This window comes from Triturus cristatus, chromosome 1_1, assembly GCF_964204655.1.
Source record: "Triturus cristatus chromosome 1_1, aTriCri1.1, whole genome shotgun sequence".
Classification (NCBI taxonomy): Eukaryota; Metazoa; Chordata; class Amphibia; order Caudata; family Salamandridae; genus Triturus; species Triturus cristatus.
Genome location: NC_140579.1, coordinates 1163449174 through 1163465746, shown reverse-complemented (window position 1 = coordinate 1163465746; position 16573 = coordinate 1163449174).

Genomic DNA, 16573 nt, shown 5'->3' with positions numbered 1-16573 from the left:
GAGCTGCTTTAGAGCCAGAGAACCAGGTCAGCAGAATGCTTGAGAACCAGGTCAGCAGAGCTGCTTTAGAGCCAGAGAACCAGGTCAGCAGAGCTGCTCTCGAGCCTAAGAACCAGGTCAGCAGAGCTGCTCTAGAGGCAGAGAACCAGTTCAGCAGAGCCATTGTAGAGCCAGAGAACCAGGACAGCAGAGCTGCTCTAGATCCAGAGAACCAGGTCAGCAGAGCTGCTTTAGAGCCAGAGAACCAGGCACGAAGATTTGCTTTAGAGCCATAGAACCAGGTCAGAAGAGCTGCTTTAGAGCCAGAGAAACAGGTCAGCAGAGCTGCTCTAGAGCCAGAGAAACTAGGTCTGCAGAGCTGCATTAGGGCCAGAGAAACCAAGTCAGCAGAGCTGTTTTAGAGCCAGAGAACCAGGTCAGCAGAGCTGATTTAGAGGGAGAGAACCAGGTCAGCAGATCTGCTCTAGAGCCAGAGAGCCAGGTCAGCAGAGCAGCTTCAAAGCCAGAGAACCAGGTCAGCAGTGCTGCTTTAGAGCAACAGAACCAGGTCAGCAGAGCCGTTGTAGAGCCAGAAAACCAGGTCAGCAGAGCTGCTTTAGAGCCATAGACCAGGTCAGAAGAATTGGTTTAGAGCCAGAGAAACAGGTCAGCAGAGCTGCTCTAGAGCCAGAGAAACTAGGTCTGCAGAGCTGCTTTAGAGCCAGAGAAACCAAGTCAGCAGAGCTGCTTTTGAGGGAGAGAACCAGGTCAGCAGAGCTGCTTTAGAGCCATAGAACCAGGTCAGCAGAGCTGCTTTAGAGCCAGAGAACTAGGTCAGCAGTGCTGCTTTAGAGCAACAGAACCAGGTCAGCAGAGCCGTTGTAGAGCCAGAGAACCAGGTCAGCAGAGCTGCTTTAGAGCCATAGACCAGGTCAGAAGAATTGGTTTAGAGCCAGAGAAACAGGTCAGCAGAGCTGCTCTAGAGCCAGAGAAACTAGGTCTGCAGAGCTGCTTTAGAGCCAGAGAAACCAAGTCAGCAGAGCTGCTTTTGAGTCAGAGAACCAGGTCAGCAGAGCTGCTTTCGAGTGAGAGAACCAGGTCAGCAGAGCTGCTCTAGAGCCAGAGAACCAGGTCAGCAGAGCAGCTTCAAAGCCAGAGAACCAGGTCAGCAGAGCTGCTTTAGAGCCATAGAACCAGGTCAGCAGAGCTGCTTTAGAGCCAGATAACCAGGTCAGCAGAGCTGCTTTAGAGCCAGAGCAGCAGGTCAGCAGAGCTGCTCTAGAGCCTAAGACCCAGGTCAACAGAGCTGCTCTAGAGTCAGAGAACCAGGTCAGCAGAGCTGCTGTAGAGCCATAGACACCAGGTCAGCAGAGCTGCTCTATAGCCAGAGAACCAGCTCAGCAGAGCTGCTGTAGAGCCAGAGAACTAGGTCAGCAGAGCTTCTTTAGAGCCACAGGACCAGGTCAGCAGAGCTGTTTTAGAGCCAGAGAAACATCAGGTCAGCAGAGCTGCGTTAGAGCCAGATAACCAGGTCAGCAGAGCCATTGTAGAGCCAGAGAACCAGGTCAGCAGAGCTGCTCTAGAGCCTAAGACCCAGGACAGCAGAGGTGCTCTAGAGCCAGAGAACCAGGTCAGCAGAGCTGCTTTAGAGCCAGAGAACCAGGCAAGAATATATGCTTTAGAGCCAGAGAACCAGGTCAGCAGAGCTGCTCTAGAGCCAGAGAAACTAGGTCTGCAGAGCCGCTTTAGAGCCAGAGAAACCAAGTCAGCAGTGCTGCTTTTGAGTCAGAGAACCAGGTCAGCAGAGCTGCTTTCGAGGGAGAGAACCAGGTCAGCAGAGCTGCTCTAGAGTCAGAGAACCAGGTCAGCAGAGCAGCTTCAAAGCCAGAGAACCAGGCCAGCAGAGCTGCTTTAGAGCCATAGAACCAGGTCAGCAGAGCTGCTTTAGAGCCAGAGAACCAGGTCAGCAGAGCTGCTTTAGAGCCAGAGCAGCAGGTCAGCAGAGCTGCTCTAGAGCCTAAGACCTAGGTCAACAGAGCTGCTCTAGAGTCAGAGAACCAGGTCAGCAGAGCTGCTGTAGAGCCATAGACACCAGGTCAGCAGAGCTGCTCTAGAGCCAGAGAACCAGGTCAGCAGAGCCTCTTTAGAGCCAGAGAACCAGCTCAGCAGAGCTGCTGTAGAGCCAGAGAACTAGGTCAGCAGAGCTTCTTTAGAGCCACAGGACAAGGTCAGCAGAGCTGTTTTAGAGCCAGAGAAACATCAGGTCAGCAGAGCTGCGTTAGAGCCAGAGAACCAGGTCAGCAGAGCCATTGTAGAGCCAGAGAACCAGGTCAGCAGAGCTGCTCTAGAGCCTAAGACCCAGGACAGCAGAGCTGCTCTAGAGCCAGAGAACCAGGTCAGCAGAGCTGCTTTAGAGCCAGAGAACCAGGCAAGAAGATATGCTTTAGAGCCAGAGAACCAGGTTAGCAGAGCTGCTCTAGAGCCAGAGAACCAGGTCTGCAGAGCTGCTTTAGAGCAACAGAACCAGGTCAGCAGAGCCATTGTAGAGCCAGAGAACCAGGTCAGCAGAGCTGCTTTAGAGCCATAGAACCAGGTCAGAAGAGCTGCTTTAGAGCCAGAGAAACAGGCCAGCAGAGCTGCTCTAGAGCCAGAGAAACTAGGTCTGCAGAGCTGCTTTAGAGCCAGAGAACCAGGTCAGCAGAGCTGCTTTAGAGGGAGAGATCCAGGTCAGCAGAGCTGCTCTAGAGCCAGAGAGCCAGGTCAGCAGAGCAGCTTCAAAGCCAGAGAACCAGGTCAGCAGAGCTGCTTTAGAGCCATAGAACCAGGTCAGCAGAGCTGCTTTAGAGCCAGAGACCCAGGTCAGCAGAGCTGCTTTAGAGCCAGAGAACCAGGCCAGCAGAGCTGCTCTAGAGCCTAAGACCCAGGTCAACAGACCTGCTCTAGAGTCAGAGAACCAGGTCAGCAGAGCTGCTGTAGAGCCATAGACACCAGGTCAGCAGAGCTGCTCTAGAGCCTAAGAACCAGGTCAGCAGAGCTGCTCTAGAGGCAGAGAACCAGGTCAGCAGAGCTGCCGTAGAGCCAGAGAACAAGGTCAGCAGAGCTGCTTTAGAGGGAGAGAACCAGGTCAGCAGATCTGCTTTAGAGCCAGAGAACCAGGTCAGCAGAGCTGCTTTAAAGGGAGAGAACCAGGTCAGCAGAGCTGCCGTAGAGCCAGAGAACCAGGTCAGCAGACCTGCTTTAGAGGGAGAGAACCAGGTCAGCAGAGCTGCTTTAGCACCAGAGACACCAGGTCAGCAGAGCTGCTTTAGTGCCAGAGAACTAGGTCAGCAGAGCTACTTTAGAGGGAGAGAACCAGGTCAGCTGACCTGCTCTAGAGCCAGAGAACCAGGTCAGCAGAGCTGTTTCAAAGCCACAGAACCAGGTCAGCAGATCAGCTTTAGAGCCATAGAACCAGGTCAGCAGAGCTGCTTTAGAGCCATAGAACCAGGTCAGCAGAGTTCCTTTAGAGCCAGAGAACCAGGTCAGCAGAGCTGCCTCACAGCCATACAACCAGGTCAGCAGAGCTGCTCTAGAGCATAAGACCCAGGTCAACAGAGCAGCTCTAGAGCCAGAGAACCAGGTCAGCAGAGCTGCTGTAGAGCCATAGAAACCAGGTCAGCAGAGCTGCTCTAAAGCCTAAGAACCAGGTCAGCAGAGCTGCTTTAGAGTCAGAGAACCAGGTAAGCAGAGCTGCTTTAGAGCCAGAGAACCAGGTCAGCTAGAACTGCTTGAGAACCAGGTCAGCAGAGCTGCTTTAGAGCCAGAGAACAAGGTCTGCAGAGCTGCTCTCGAGCCTAAGATCCATGTCGGCAGAGCTGCTCTAGAGGCAGAGAACCAGTTCAGCAGAGCTGCTGTAGAGCCTAAGATCCAGGACAGCAGAGCTGCTCTAGATCCAGAGAACTAAGTCAGCAGAGCTGCTTTAGAGCTAGAGAACCAGGCAAGAAGATTTGCTTTAGAGCCAGAGAACCAGGTTAGCAGAGCTGCTCTAGAGCCAGAGAACCAGGTCTGCAGAGCTGCTTTAGAGCAACAGAACCAGGTCAGCATAGCCATTGTAGAGCCAGAGAACCAGGTCAGCAGAGCTGCTTTAGAGCCATAGAACCAGGTCAGAAGAGCTGCTTTAGAGCCAGAGAAACAGGTCAGCAGAGCTGCTCTAGAGCCAGAGAAACTAGGTCTGCAGAGCTGCTCTAGAGCCAGAGAGCCAGATCAGCAGAGCAGCTTCAAAGCCAGAGAACCAGGTCAGCAGAGCTGCTTTAGAGCCATAGAACCAGGTCAGCAGAGCTGCTTTAGAGCCAGAGAACCAGGTCAGCAGAGCTGCTTTAGAGCAACAGAACCAGGTCAGCAGAGCCATTGTAGAGCCAGAGAACCACGTCAGCAGAGCTGGTTTAGAGCCATAGACCAGGTCAGAAGATCTGCTTTAGAGCCAGAGAAACAGGTCAGCAGAGCTGCTCTAGAGCCAGAGAAACTAGGTCTGCAGAGCTGCTTTAGAGCCAGAGAAACCAAGTCAGCAGAGCTGCTTTAGAGTCAGAGAACCAGGTCAGCAGAGCTGCTTTCGAGGGAGAGAACCAGGTCAGCAGATCTGCTCTAGAGCCAGAGAACCAGGTCAGCAGAGCAGCTTCAAAGCCAGAGAACCAGGTCAGCAGAGCTGCTTTAGAGCCGTAGAACCAGGTCAGCAGAGCTGCTTTAGAGCCAGAGAACCAGGTCAGCAGAGCTGCTTTAGAGCCAGAGAAGCAGGTCATCAGAGCTGCTCTAGAGCCTAAGACCCAGGTCAAAAGAGCTGCTCTAGAGTCAGAGAACCAGGTCAGCAGAGCTGCTGTAGAGCCATAGACACCAGGTCAGCAGAGCTGCTCTAGAGCCAGAGAACCAGGTCAGCAGAGCCTCTTTAGAGCCAGAGAACCAGTTCAGCAGAGCTGCTGTAGAGCCAGAGAACTATGTCAGCAGAGCTTCTTTAGAGCCACAGGACCAGGTCAGCAGAGCTGTTTTAGAGCCAGAGAAACATCAGGTCAGTAGAGCTGCTTTAGAGCCAGAGAACCAGGTCAGCAGAGCCATTGTAGAGCCAGAGAACCAGGTCAGCAGAGCTGCTCTAGAGCCTAAGACCCAGGACAGCAGATCTGCTCTAGAGCCAGAGAACCAGGTTAGCAGAGCTGCTTTAGAGCCAGAGAACCAGGCAAGCAGATATGCTGTAGAGCCAGAGAACCAGGTTAGCAGAGCTGCTCTAGAGCCAGAGAACCAGGTCTGCAGAGCTGCTTTACAGCAACAGAACCAGGTCAGCAGAGCCATTGTAGAGCCAGAGAACTAGGTCAGCAGAGCTGCTTTAGAGCCATAGAACCAGGTCAGAAGAGCTGCTTTAGAGCCAGAGAAACGGGTCAGCAGAGCTGCTCTAGAGCCAGAGAAACTAGGTCTGCAGAGCTGCTTTAGAGCCAGAGAACCAGGTCAGCAGAGCTGCTTTAGAGGGAGAGAACCAGGTCAGCAGAGCTGCTCTAGAGCCAGAGAGCCAGGTCAGCAGAGCAGCTTCAAAGCCAGAGAACCAGGTCAGCAGAGCTGCTTTAGAGCCATAGAACCAGGTCAGCAGAGCTGCTTTAAAGCCATAGACCCAGGTCAGCAGAGCTGCTTTAGAGCCAGAGAACCAGGCCAACAGAGCTGCTCTAGAGCCTAAGACCCAGGTCAACAGACCTTCTCTAGAGTCAGAGAACCAGGTCAGCAGAGCTGCTGTAGAGCCATAGACACCAGGTCAGCAGAGCTGCTCTAGAGCCTAAGAACCAGGTCAGCAGAGCTGCTCTAGAGGCAGAGAACCAGGTCAGCAGAGCTGCTGTAGAGCCAGAGAACCAGGTCAGCAGAGCTGCTTTAGAGGGAGAGAACCAGGTCAGCAGATCTGCTTTAGAGCCAGAGAACCAGGTCAGCAGAGCTGCTTTAAAGGGAGAGAACCAGGTCAGCAGAGCTGCCGTAGAGCCAGAGAACCAGGTCAGCAGACCTGCTTTAGAGTCAGAGAACCAGGTCAGCAGAGCTGCTGTAGAGCCATAGACACCAGGTCAGCAGAGCTGCTCTAAAGCCTAAGAACCAGGTCAGCAGAGCTGCTTTAGAGTCAGAGAACCAGGTAAGCAGATCTGCTTTAGAGCCAGAGAACCAGGTCAGCAGAACTGCTTGAGAACCAGGTCAGCAGAGCTGCTTTAGAGCCAGAGAACAAGGTCAGCAGAGCTGCTCTCGAGCCTAAGATCCAGGTCGGCAGAGCTGCTCTAGAGGCAGAGAACCAGTTCAGCAGAGCTGCTGTAGAGCCAGAGAACCAGTTCAGAGGAGATTCTTTACAGCCATAGAACCAGGTCAGCAGAGCTGCTCTAGAGCCAGAGAACCAGGTCAGCAGAGCCTCTTTAGAGCCAGAGAAACAGGTCATCAGAACTGCTGTAGATTCAGAGAACCAGGTCAGCAGAGCTGCTGTAGAGCCAGAGAACTAGCTCAGCAGAGCTTCTTTAGAGCCACAGAACCAGGTCAGCAGAGCTGTTTTAGAGCCATAGACACCAGGTCAGCAGTGCTGCTCTATAGCCTAAGAACCAGGTCAGCAGAGCTCCTCTAGAGGCAGAGAACCAGGTCAGAGGAGCTGCCGTAGAGCCAGAGAACCAGGTCAGCAGAGCTGCTTTAGAGGGAGAGATCCAGGTCAGCAGAGCTGCTCTAGAGCCAGAGAGCCAGGTCAGCAGAGCAGCTTCAAAGCCAGAGAACCAGGTCAGCAGAGCTGCTTTAGAGCCATAGAACCAGGTCAGCAGAGCTGCTTTAGAGCCAGAGACCCAGGTCAGCAGAGCTGCTTTAGAGCCAGAGAACCAGGCCAGCAGAGCTGCTCTAGAGCCTAAGACCCAGGTCAACAGACCTGCTCTAGAGTCAGAGAACCAGGTCAGCAGAGCTGCTGTAGAGCCATAGACACCAGGTCAGCAGAGCTGCTCTAGAGCCTAAGAACCAGGTCAGCAGAGCTGCTCTAGAGGCAGAGAACCAGGTCAGCAGAGCTGCCGTAGAGCCAGAGAACAAGGTCAGCAGAGCTGCTTTAGAGGGAGAGAACCAGGTCAGCAGATCTGCTTTAGAGCCAGAGAACCAGGTCAGCAGAGCTGCTTTAAAGGGAGAGAACCAGGTCAGCAGAGCTGCCGTAGAGCCAGAGAACCAGGTCAGCAGACCTGCTTTAGAGGGAGAGAACCAGGTCAGCAGAGCTGCTTTAGCACCAGAGACACCAGGTCAGCAGAGCTGCTTTAGTGCCAGAGAACTAGGTCAGCAGAGCTACTTTAGAGGGAGAGAACCAGGTCAGCTGACCTGCTCTAGAGCCAGAGAACCAGGTCAGCAGAGCTGTTTCAAAGCCACAGAACCAGGTCAGCAGATCAGCTTTAGAGCCATAGAACCAGGTCAGCAGAGCTGCTTTAGAGCCATAGAACCAGGTCAGCAGAGTTCCTTTAGAGCCAGAGAACCAGGTCAGCAGAGCTGCCTCACAGCCATACAACCAGGTCAGCAGAGCTGCTCTAGAGCATTAGACCCAGGTCAACAGAGCAGCTCTAGAGCCAGAGAACCAGGTCAGCAGAGCTGCTGTAGAGCCATAGAAACCAGGTCAGCAGAGCTGCTCTAAAGCCTAAGAACCAGGTCAGCAGAGCTGCTTTAGAGTCAGAGAACCAGGTAAGCAGAGCTGCTTTAGAGCCAGAGAACCAGGTCAGCAGAACTGCTTGAGAACCAGGTCAGCAGAGCTGCTTTAGAGCCAGAGAACAAGGTCTGCAGAGCTGCTCTCGAGCCTAAGATCCATGTCGGCAGAGCTGCTCTAGAGGCAGAGAACCAGTTCAGCAGAGCTGCTGTAGAGCCTAAGATCCAGGACAGCAGAGCTGCTCTAGATCCAGAGAACCAAGTCAGCAGAGCTGCTTTAGAGCTAGAGAACCAGGCAAGAAGATTTGCTTTAGAGCCAGAGAACCAGGTTAGCAGAGCTGCTCTAGAGCCAGAGAACCAGGTCTGCAGAGCTGCTTTAAAGCAACAGAACCAGGTCAGCATAGCCATTGTAGAGCCAGAGAACCAGGTCAGCAGAGCTGCTTTAGAGCCATAGAACCAGGTCAGAAGAGCTGCTTTAGAGCCAGAGAAACAGGTCAGCAGAGCTGCTCTAGAGCCAGAGAAACTAGGTCTGCAGAGCTGCATTAGGGCCAGAGAAGCCAAGTCAGCAGAGCTGTTTTAGAGCCAGAGAACCAGGTCAGCAGAGCTGCTTTAGAGGGAGAGAACCAGGTCAGCAGAGCTGCTCTAGAGCCAGAGAGCCAGATCAGCAGAGCAGCTTCAAAGCCAGAGAACCAGGTCAGCAGAGCTGCTTTAGAGCCATAGAACCAGGTCAGCAGAGCTGCTTTAGAGCCAGAGAACCAGGTCAGCAGAGCTGCTTTAGAGCAACAGAACCAGGTCAGCAGAGCCATTGTAGAGCCAGAGAACCACGTCAGCAGAGCTGGTTTAGAGCCATAGACCAGGTCAGAAGATCTGCTTTAGAGCCAGAGAAACAGGTCAGCAGAGCTGCTCTAGAGCCAGAGAAACTAGGTCTGCAGAGCTGCTTTAGAGCCAGAGAAACCAAGTCAGCAGAGCTGCTTTAGAGTCAGAGAACCAGGTCAGCAGAGCTGCTTTCGAGGGAGAGAACCAGGTCAGCAGATCTGCTCTAGAGCCAGAGAACCAGGTCAGCAGAGCAGCTTCAAAGCCAGAGAACCAGGTCAGCAGAGCTGCTTTAGAGCCGTAGAACCAGGTCAGCAGAACTGCTTTAGAGCCAGAGAACCAGGTCAGCAGAGCTGCTTTAGAGCCAGAGAAGCAGGTCAGCAGAGCTGCTCTAGAGCCTAAGACCCAGGTCAAAAGAGCTGCTCTAGAGTCAGAGAACCAGGTCAGCAGAGCTGCTGTAGAGCCATAGACACCAGGTCAGCAGAGCTGCTCTAGAGCCAGAGAACCAGGTCAGCAGAGCCTCTTTAGAGCCAGAGAACCAGTTCAGCAGAGCTGCTGTAGAGCCAGAGAACTATGTCAGCAGAGCTTCTTTAGAGCCACAGGACCAGGTCAGCAGAGCTGTTTTAGAGCCAGAGAAACATCAGGTCAGTAGAGCTGCTTTAGAGCCAGAGAACCAGGTCAGCAGAGCCATTGTAGAGCCAGAGAACCAGGTCAGCAGAGCTGCTCTAGAGCCTAAGACCCAGGACAGCAGATCTGCTCTAGAGCCAGAGAACCAGGTTAGCAGAGCTGCTCTAGAGCCAGAGAACCAGGTCTGCAGAGCTGCTTTAGAGCAACAGAACCAGGTCAGCAGAGCCATTGTAGAGCCAGAGAACAAGGTCAGCAGAGCTGCTTTAGAGCCATAGAACCAGGTCAGAAGAGCTGCTTTAGAGCCAGAGAAACGGGTCAGCAGAGCTGCTCTAGAGCCAGAGAAACTAGGTCTGCAGAGCTGCTTTAGAGCCAGAGAACCAGGTCAGCAGAGCTGCTTTAGAGGGAGAGAACCAGGTCAGCAGAGCTGCTCTAGAGCCAGAGAGCCAGGTCAGCAGAGCAGCTTCAAAGCCAGAGAACAAGGTCAGCAGAGCTGCTTTAGAGCCATAGAACCAGGTCAGCAGAGCTGCTTTAAAGCCACAGACCCAGGTCAGCAGAGCTGCTTTAGAGCCAGAGAACCAGGCCAACAGAGCTGCTCTAGAGCCTAAGACCCAGGTCAACAGACCTTCTCTAGAGTCAGAGAACCAGGTCAGCAGAGCTGCTGTAGAGCCATAGACACCAGGTCAGCAGAGCTGCTCTAGAGCCTAAGAACCAGGTCAGCAGAGCTGCTCTAGAGGCAGAGAACCAGGTCAGCAGAGCTGCCGTAGAGCCAGAGAACCAGGTCAGCAGAGCTGCTTTAGAGGGAGAGAACCAGGTCAGCAGATCTGCTTTAGAGCCAGAGAACCAGGTCAGCAGAGCTGCTTTAAAGGGAGAGAACCAGGTCAGCAGAGCTGCTGTAGAGCCAGAGAACCAGGTCAGCAGACCTGCTTTAGAGTCAGAGAACCAGGTCAGCAGAGATGCTGTAGAGCCATAGACACCAGGTCAGCAGAGCTGCTCTAAAGCCTAAGAACCAGGTCAGCAGAGCTGCTTTAGAGTCAGAGAACCAGGTAAGCAGATCTGCTTTAGAGCCAGAGAACCAGGTCAGCAGAACTGCTTGAGAACCAGGTCAGCAGAGCTGCTTTAGAGCCAAAGAACAAGGTCAGCAGAGCTGCTCTCGAGCCTAAGATCCAGGTCGGCAGAGCTGCTCTAGAGGCAGAGAACCAGTTCAGCAGAGCTGCTGTAGAGCCAGAGAACCAGTTCAGAGGAGATTCTTTACAGCCATAGAACCAGGTCAGCAGAGCTGCTCTAGAGCCAGAGAACCAGGTCAGCAGAGCCTCTTTAGAGCCAGAGAAACAGGTCATCAGAACTGCTGTAGATTCAGAGAACCAGGTCAGCAGAGCTGCTGTAGAGCCAGAGAACTAGCTCAGCAGAGCTTCTTTAGAGCCACAGAACCAGGTCAGCAGAGCTGTTTTAGAGCCATAGACACCAGGTCAGCAGTGCTGCTCTATAGCTAAGAACCAGGTCAGCAGAGCTCCTCTAGAGGCAGAGAACCAGGTCAGCAGAGCTGCCGTAGAGCCAGAGAACCAGGTCAGCAGAGCTGCTTCAGAGGGAGAGAACCAGGTCAGCAGATCTGCTTTAGAGGCAGAGAACCAGGTCAGCAGAGCTGCTTTAAAGGGAGAGATCCAGGTCAGGAGAGCTGCCGTAGAGCCAGAGAACCAGGTCAGCAGACCTGCTTTAGAGGGAGAGAACCAGGTCAGCAGAGCTGCTTTAGAACCAGAGACACCAGGTCAGCAGAGCTGCTTTAGTGCCAGAGAACCAGGTCAGCAGAGCTACTTTAGAGGGAGAGAACCAGGTCAGCTGACCTGCTCTAGAGCCAGAGAACCAGGTCAGCAGAGCTGTTTCAAAGCCACAGAACCAGGTCAGCAGAGCAGCTTTAGAGCCATAGAACCAGGTCAGCAGAGCTGCTTTAGAGCCATAGAACCAGATCAGCAGAGCTGCTTTAGAGCCAGAGAACCAGGTCAGCAGAGCTGCCTCACAGCCATACAACCAGGTCAGCAGAGCTGCTCTAGAGCCTAAGACCCAGGTCAACAGAGCAGCTCTAGAGCCAGAGAACCAGGTCAGCAGAGCTGCTGTAGTGCCATGGAAACCAGGTCAGCAGAGCTGCTCTAAAGCCTAAGAACCAGGTCAGCAGAGCTGCTTTAGAGTCAGAGAACCAGGTAAACAGAGCTGCTTTAGAGCCAGAGAACCAGGTCAGCAGAACTGCTTGAGAACCAGGTCAGCAGAGCTGCTTTAGAGCCAGAGAACAAGGTCAGCAGAGCTGCTCTCGGGCCTAAGATCCAGGTCGGCAGAGCTGCTCTAGAGGCAGAGAACCAGGTCAGCAGAACTGCTTGAGAACCAGGTCAGCAGAGCTGCTTTTGAGCCAGAGAACCAGGCCATAAGATCTGCTTTAGAGCCAGAGAACCAGGTTAGCAGCGCTGCTCTAGAGCCAGAGAACCAGGTCAGCAGAGCTGCTTTAGAGCAACAGAACCAGGTCAGCAGAGCCATTGTAGAGCCAGAGAACCAGGTCAGCAGAGCTGCTTTAGAGCCATAGAACGAGGTCAGAAGATCTGCTTTAGAGCCAGAGAAACAGGTCAGAAGAACTGCTCTAGAGCCAGAGAAACTAGGTCTGCAGAGCTGCTTTAGAGCCAGAGAAAGCAAGTCAGCAGAGCTGCTTTAGAGTCAGAGAACCAGGTCAGCAGAGCTGCTTTAGAGGGAGAGAACCAGGTCAGCAGAGCTGCTCTAGAGCCAGAGAACCAGGTCAGCAGAGCAGCTTCAAAGCCAGAGAACCAGGTCAGCAGAGCTACTTTAGAGCCATAGAACCAGGTCAGCAGAGCTGCTTTAGAGCCAGAGAACCAGGTCAGCAGAGTTGCTTTAGAGACAGAGAAGCAGGTCAGCAGAGCTGCTGTAGAGCCATATACACCAGTCCAGCAGAGCAGCTTCAAAGCCAGAGAACCGGGTCAGCAGAGCTGCTTTAGAGCCATAGAACCATGTCAGCAGAGTTGCTTTAGAGCCAGAGAATCAGGTCAGCAGAGCTGCTTGAGAGCCAGAGAACCAGGTCAGCAGAGCTGCTCTAGAGCCTAAGAACCAGGTCAGCAGAGCTGCTCTAGAGGCAGAGAACCAGGTCAGCAGAGCTGCCGTAGAGCCAGAGAACCAGGTCAGCAGAGCTGCTTTAGAGGGAGAGAACCAGGTCAGCAGATCTGCTTTAGAGCCAGAGAACCACGTCAGCAGAGCTGTTTTAGACTGAGAGAACCAGGTCAGCAGAGCTGCAGTAGAGCCAGAGAACCAGGTCAGCCGAGCTGCTTTAGAGGGAGAGAACGAGGTCAGCAGAGCTGCTTTAGCGTCAGAGACACCAGGTCAGCAGAGCAGCTTTAGTGCCAGAGAACCAGGTCAGCAGAGCTACTTTAGAGGGAGAGAACTAGGTCAGCAGAGCTGCTTTAGAGCCATAGAACCAGGTCAGAAGAGCTGCTTTAGAGCCAGAGAAACGGGTCAGCAGAGCTGCTCTAGAGCCAGAGAAACTAGGTCTGCAGAGCTGCTTTAGAGCCAGAGAACCAGGTCAGCAGAGCTGCTTTAGAGGGAGAGAACCAGGTCAGCAGAGCTGCTCTAGAGCCAGAGAGCCAGGTCAGCAGAGCAGCTTCAAAGCCAGAGAACCAGGTCAGCAGAGCTGCTTTAGAGCCATAGAACCAGGTCAGCAGAGCTGCTTTAAAGCCACAGACCCAGGTCAGCAGAGCTGCTTTAGAGCCAGAGAACCAGGCCAACAGAGCTGCTCTAGAGCCTAAGACCCAGGTCAACAGACCTTCTCTAGAGTCAGAGAACCAGGTCAGCAGAGCTGCTGTAGAGCCATAGACACCAGGTCAGCAGAGCTGCTCTAGAGCCTAAGAACCAGGTCAGCAGAGCTGCTCTAGAGGCAGAGAACCAGGTCAGCAGAGCTGCCGTAGAGCCAGAGAACCAGGTCAGCAGAGCTGCTTTAGAGGGAGAGAACCAGGTCAGCAGATCTGCTTTAGAGCCAGAGAACCAGGTCAGCAGAGCTGCTTTAAAGGGAGAGAACCAGGTCAGCAGAGCTGCCGTAGAGCCAGAGAACCAGGTCAGCAGACCTGCTTTAGAGTCAGAGAACCAGGTCAGCAGAGATGCTGTAGAGCCATAGACACCAGGTCAGCAGAGCTGCTCTAAAGCCTAAGAACCAGGTCAGCAGAGCTGCTTTAGAGTCAGAGAACCAGGTAAGCAGATCTGCTTTAGAGCCAGAGAACCAGGTCAGCAGAACTGCTTGAGAACCAGGTCAGCAGAGCTGCTTTAGAGCCAAAGAACAAGGTCAGCAGAGCTGCTCTCGAGCCTAAGATCCAGGTCGGCAGAGCTGCTCTAGAGGCAGAGAACCAGTTCAGCAGAGCTGCTGTAGAGCCAGAGAACCAGTTCAGAGGAGATTCTTTACAGCCATAGAACCAGGTCAGCAGAGCTGCTCTAGAGCCAGAGAACCAGGTCAGCAGAGCCTCTTTAGAGCCAGAGAAACAGGTCATCAGAACTGCTGTAGATTCAGAGAACCAGGTCAGCAGAGCTGCTGTAGAGCCAGAGAACTAGCTCAGCAGAGCTTCTTTAGAGCCACAGAACCAGGTCAGCAGAGCTGTTTTAGGGCCATAGACACCAGGTCAGCAGTGCTGCTCTATAGCCTAAGAACCAGGTCAGCAGAGCTCCTCTAGAGGCAGAGAACCAGGTCAGCAGAGCTGCCGTAGAGCCAGAGAACCAGGTCAGCAGAGCTGCTTCAGAGGGAGAGAACCAGGTCAGGAGAGCTGCCGTAGAACCAGAGAACCAGGTCAGCAGACCTGCTTTAGAGGCAGAGAACCAGGTCAGCAGAGCTGCTTTAAAGGGAGAGAACCAGGTCAGGAGAGCTGCCGTAGAGCCAGAGAACCAGGTCAGCAGACCTGCTTTAGAGGGAGAGAACCAGGTCAGCAGAGCTGCTTTAGAACCAGAGACACCAGGTCAGCAGAGCTGCTTTAGTGCCAGAGAACCAGGTCAGCAGAGCTACTTTAGAGGGAGAGAACCAGGTCAGCTGACCTGCTCTAGAGCCAGAGAACCAGGTCAGCAGAGCTGTTTCAAAGCCACAGAACCAGGTCAGCAGAGCAGCTTTAGAGCCAGAGAACCAGGTCAGCAGAGCTGCTTTAGAGCCATAGAACCAGATCAGCAGAGCTGCTTTAGAGCCAGAGAACCAGGTCAGCAGAGCTGCCTCACAGCCATACAACCAGGTCAGCAGAGCTGCTCTAGAGCCTAAGACCCAGGTCAACAGAGCAGCTCTAGAGCCAGAGAACCAGGTCAGCAGAGCTGCTGTAGTGCCATGGAAACCAGGTCAGCAGAGCTGCTCTAAAGCCTAAGAACCAGGTCAGCAGAGCTGCTTTAGAGTCAGAGAACCAGGTAAACAGAGCTGCTTTAGAGCCAGAGAACCAGGTCAGCAGAACTGCTTGAGAACCAGGTCAGCAGAGCTGCTTTAGAGCCAGAGAACAAGGTCAGCAGAGCTGCTCTCGGGCCTAAGATCCAGGTCGGCAGAGCTGCTCTAGAGGCAGAGAACCAGGTCAGCAGAACTGCTTGAGAACCAGGTCAGCAGAGCTGCTTTTGAGCCAGAGAACCAGGCCATAAGATCTGCTTTAGAGCCAGAGAACCAGGTTAGCAGCGCTGCTCTAGAGCCAGAGAACCAGGTCAGCAGAGCTGCTTTAGAGCAACAGAACCAGGTCAGCAGAGCCATTGTAGAGCCAGAGAACCAGGTCAGCAGAGCTGCTTTAGAGCCATAGAACGAGGTCAGAAGATCTGCTTTAGAGCCAGAGAAACAGGTCAGAAGAACTGCTCTAGAGCCAGAGAAACTAGGTCTGCAGAGCTGCTTTAGAGCCAGAGAAAGCAAGTCAGCAGAGCTGCTTTAGAGTCAGAGAACCAGGTCAGCAGAGCTGCTTTAGAGGGAGAGAACCAGGTCAGCAGAGCTGCTCTAGAGCCAGAGAACCAGGTCAGCAGAGCTGCTTTAGAGCCAGAGAACCAGGTCAGCAGAGTTGCTTTAGAGACAGAGAAGCAGGTCAGCAGAGCTGCTGTAGAGCCATATACACCAGTCCAGCAGAGCAGCTTCAAAGCCAGAGAACCGGGTCAGCAGAGCTGCTTTAGAGCCATAGAACCATGTCAGCAGAGTTGCTTTAGAGCCAGAGAATCAGGTCAGCAGAGCTGCTTGAGAGCCAGAGAACCAGGTCAGCAGAGCTTCTCTAGAGCCTAAGACCCAGGACAACAGAGCTGCTCTGGACTCAGAGATCGAGGTCTGCAGAGCTGCTGTAGAGCCATAGACACCAGGTCAGCAGAGCTGCTCTAGAGCCTAAGAACCAGGTCAGCAGAGCTGCTCTAGAGGCAGAGAACCAGGTCAGCAGAGCTGCCGTAGAGCCAGAGAACCAGGTCAGCAGAGCTGCTTTAGAGGGAGAGAACCAGGTCAGCAGATCTGCTTTAGAGCCAGAGAACCACGTCAGCAGAGCTGTTTTAGACTGAGAGAACCAGGTCAGCAGAGCTGCAGTAGAGCCAGAGAACCAGGTCAGCCGAGCTGCTTTAGAGGGAGAGAACGAGGTCAGCAGAGCTGCTTTAGCGTCAGAGACACCAGGTCAGCAGAGCAGCTTTAGTGCCAGAGAACCAGGTCAGCAGAGCTACTTTAGAGGGAGAGAACCAGGTCAGCTGACCTGCTCTAGAGCCAGAGAAGCAGGTCAGCAGAGCTGTTTCAAAGCCACAGAACCAGGTCAGTAGAGCAGCTTTAGAGCCATAGAACCAGGTCAGCAGAGCTCCCTTAGAGCCATAGAACCAGGTCGGCATTGCTGGTTTAGAGCCAGAGAACCAGGTCAGCAGAGCTGCCTCACAGCCATACAACCGGGTCAGCAGAGCTGCTCTAGAGCCTAAGAGCCAGGTCAACAGAGCTGCTCTAGAGCCAGAGAACCAGGTCAGCAGAATTGCTTTAGAGTCAGAGAAACAGGTCAGCAGAGCTGCTTTAGAGCCATAGAAACAAGGTCAGCAGAGCTGCTCTAAAGGCAGAGAACCAGGTCAGCAGAGTCGTTATAGAGCCAGAGAACCAAGTCAGCAGAGCTGCTCTAAAGCCTAAGAACAAGGCCAGCAGGGCTGCTCTACAGCCAGAGAACAAGATCAGCAGAGCTGCTTTAGAGCCAGAGAACCATGTCAGCAGAGCCGCTTTACAGCCATAGAACCAGGTCAGCAGAGCTGCTTTAGAGCCAGAGAACCACGTCAGCAGAGCTGTTTTAGACTGAGAGAACCAGGTCAGCAGAGCTGCAGTAGAGCCAGAGAACCAGGTCAGCCGAGCTGCTTTAGAGGGAGAGAACGAGGTCAGCAGAGCTGCTTTAGCGTCAGAGACACCAGGTCAGCAGAGCAGCTTTAGTGCCAGAGAACCAGGTCAGCAGAGCTACTTTAGAGGGAGAGAACCAGGTCAGCTGACCTGCTCTAGTGCCAGAGAACCAGGTCAGCAGAGCTGTTTCAAAGCCACAGAACCAGG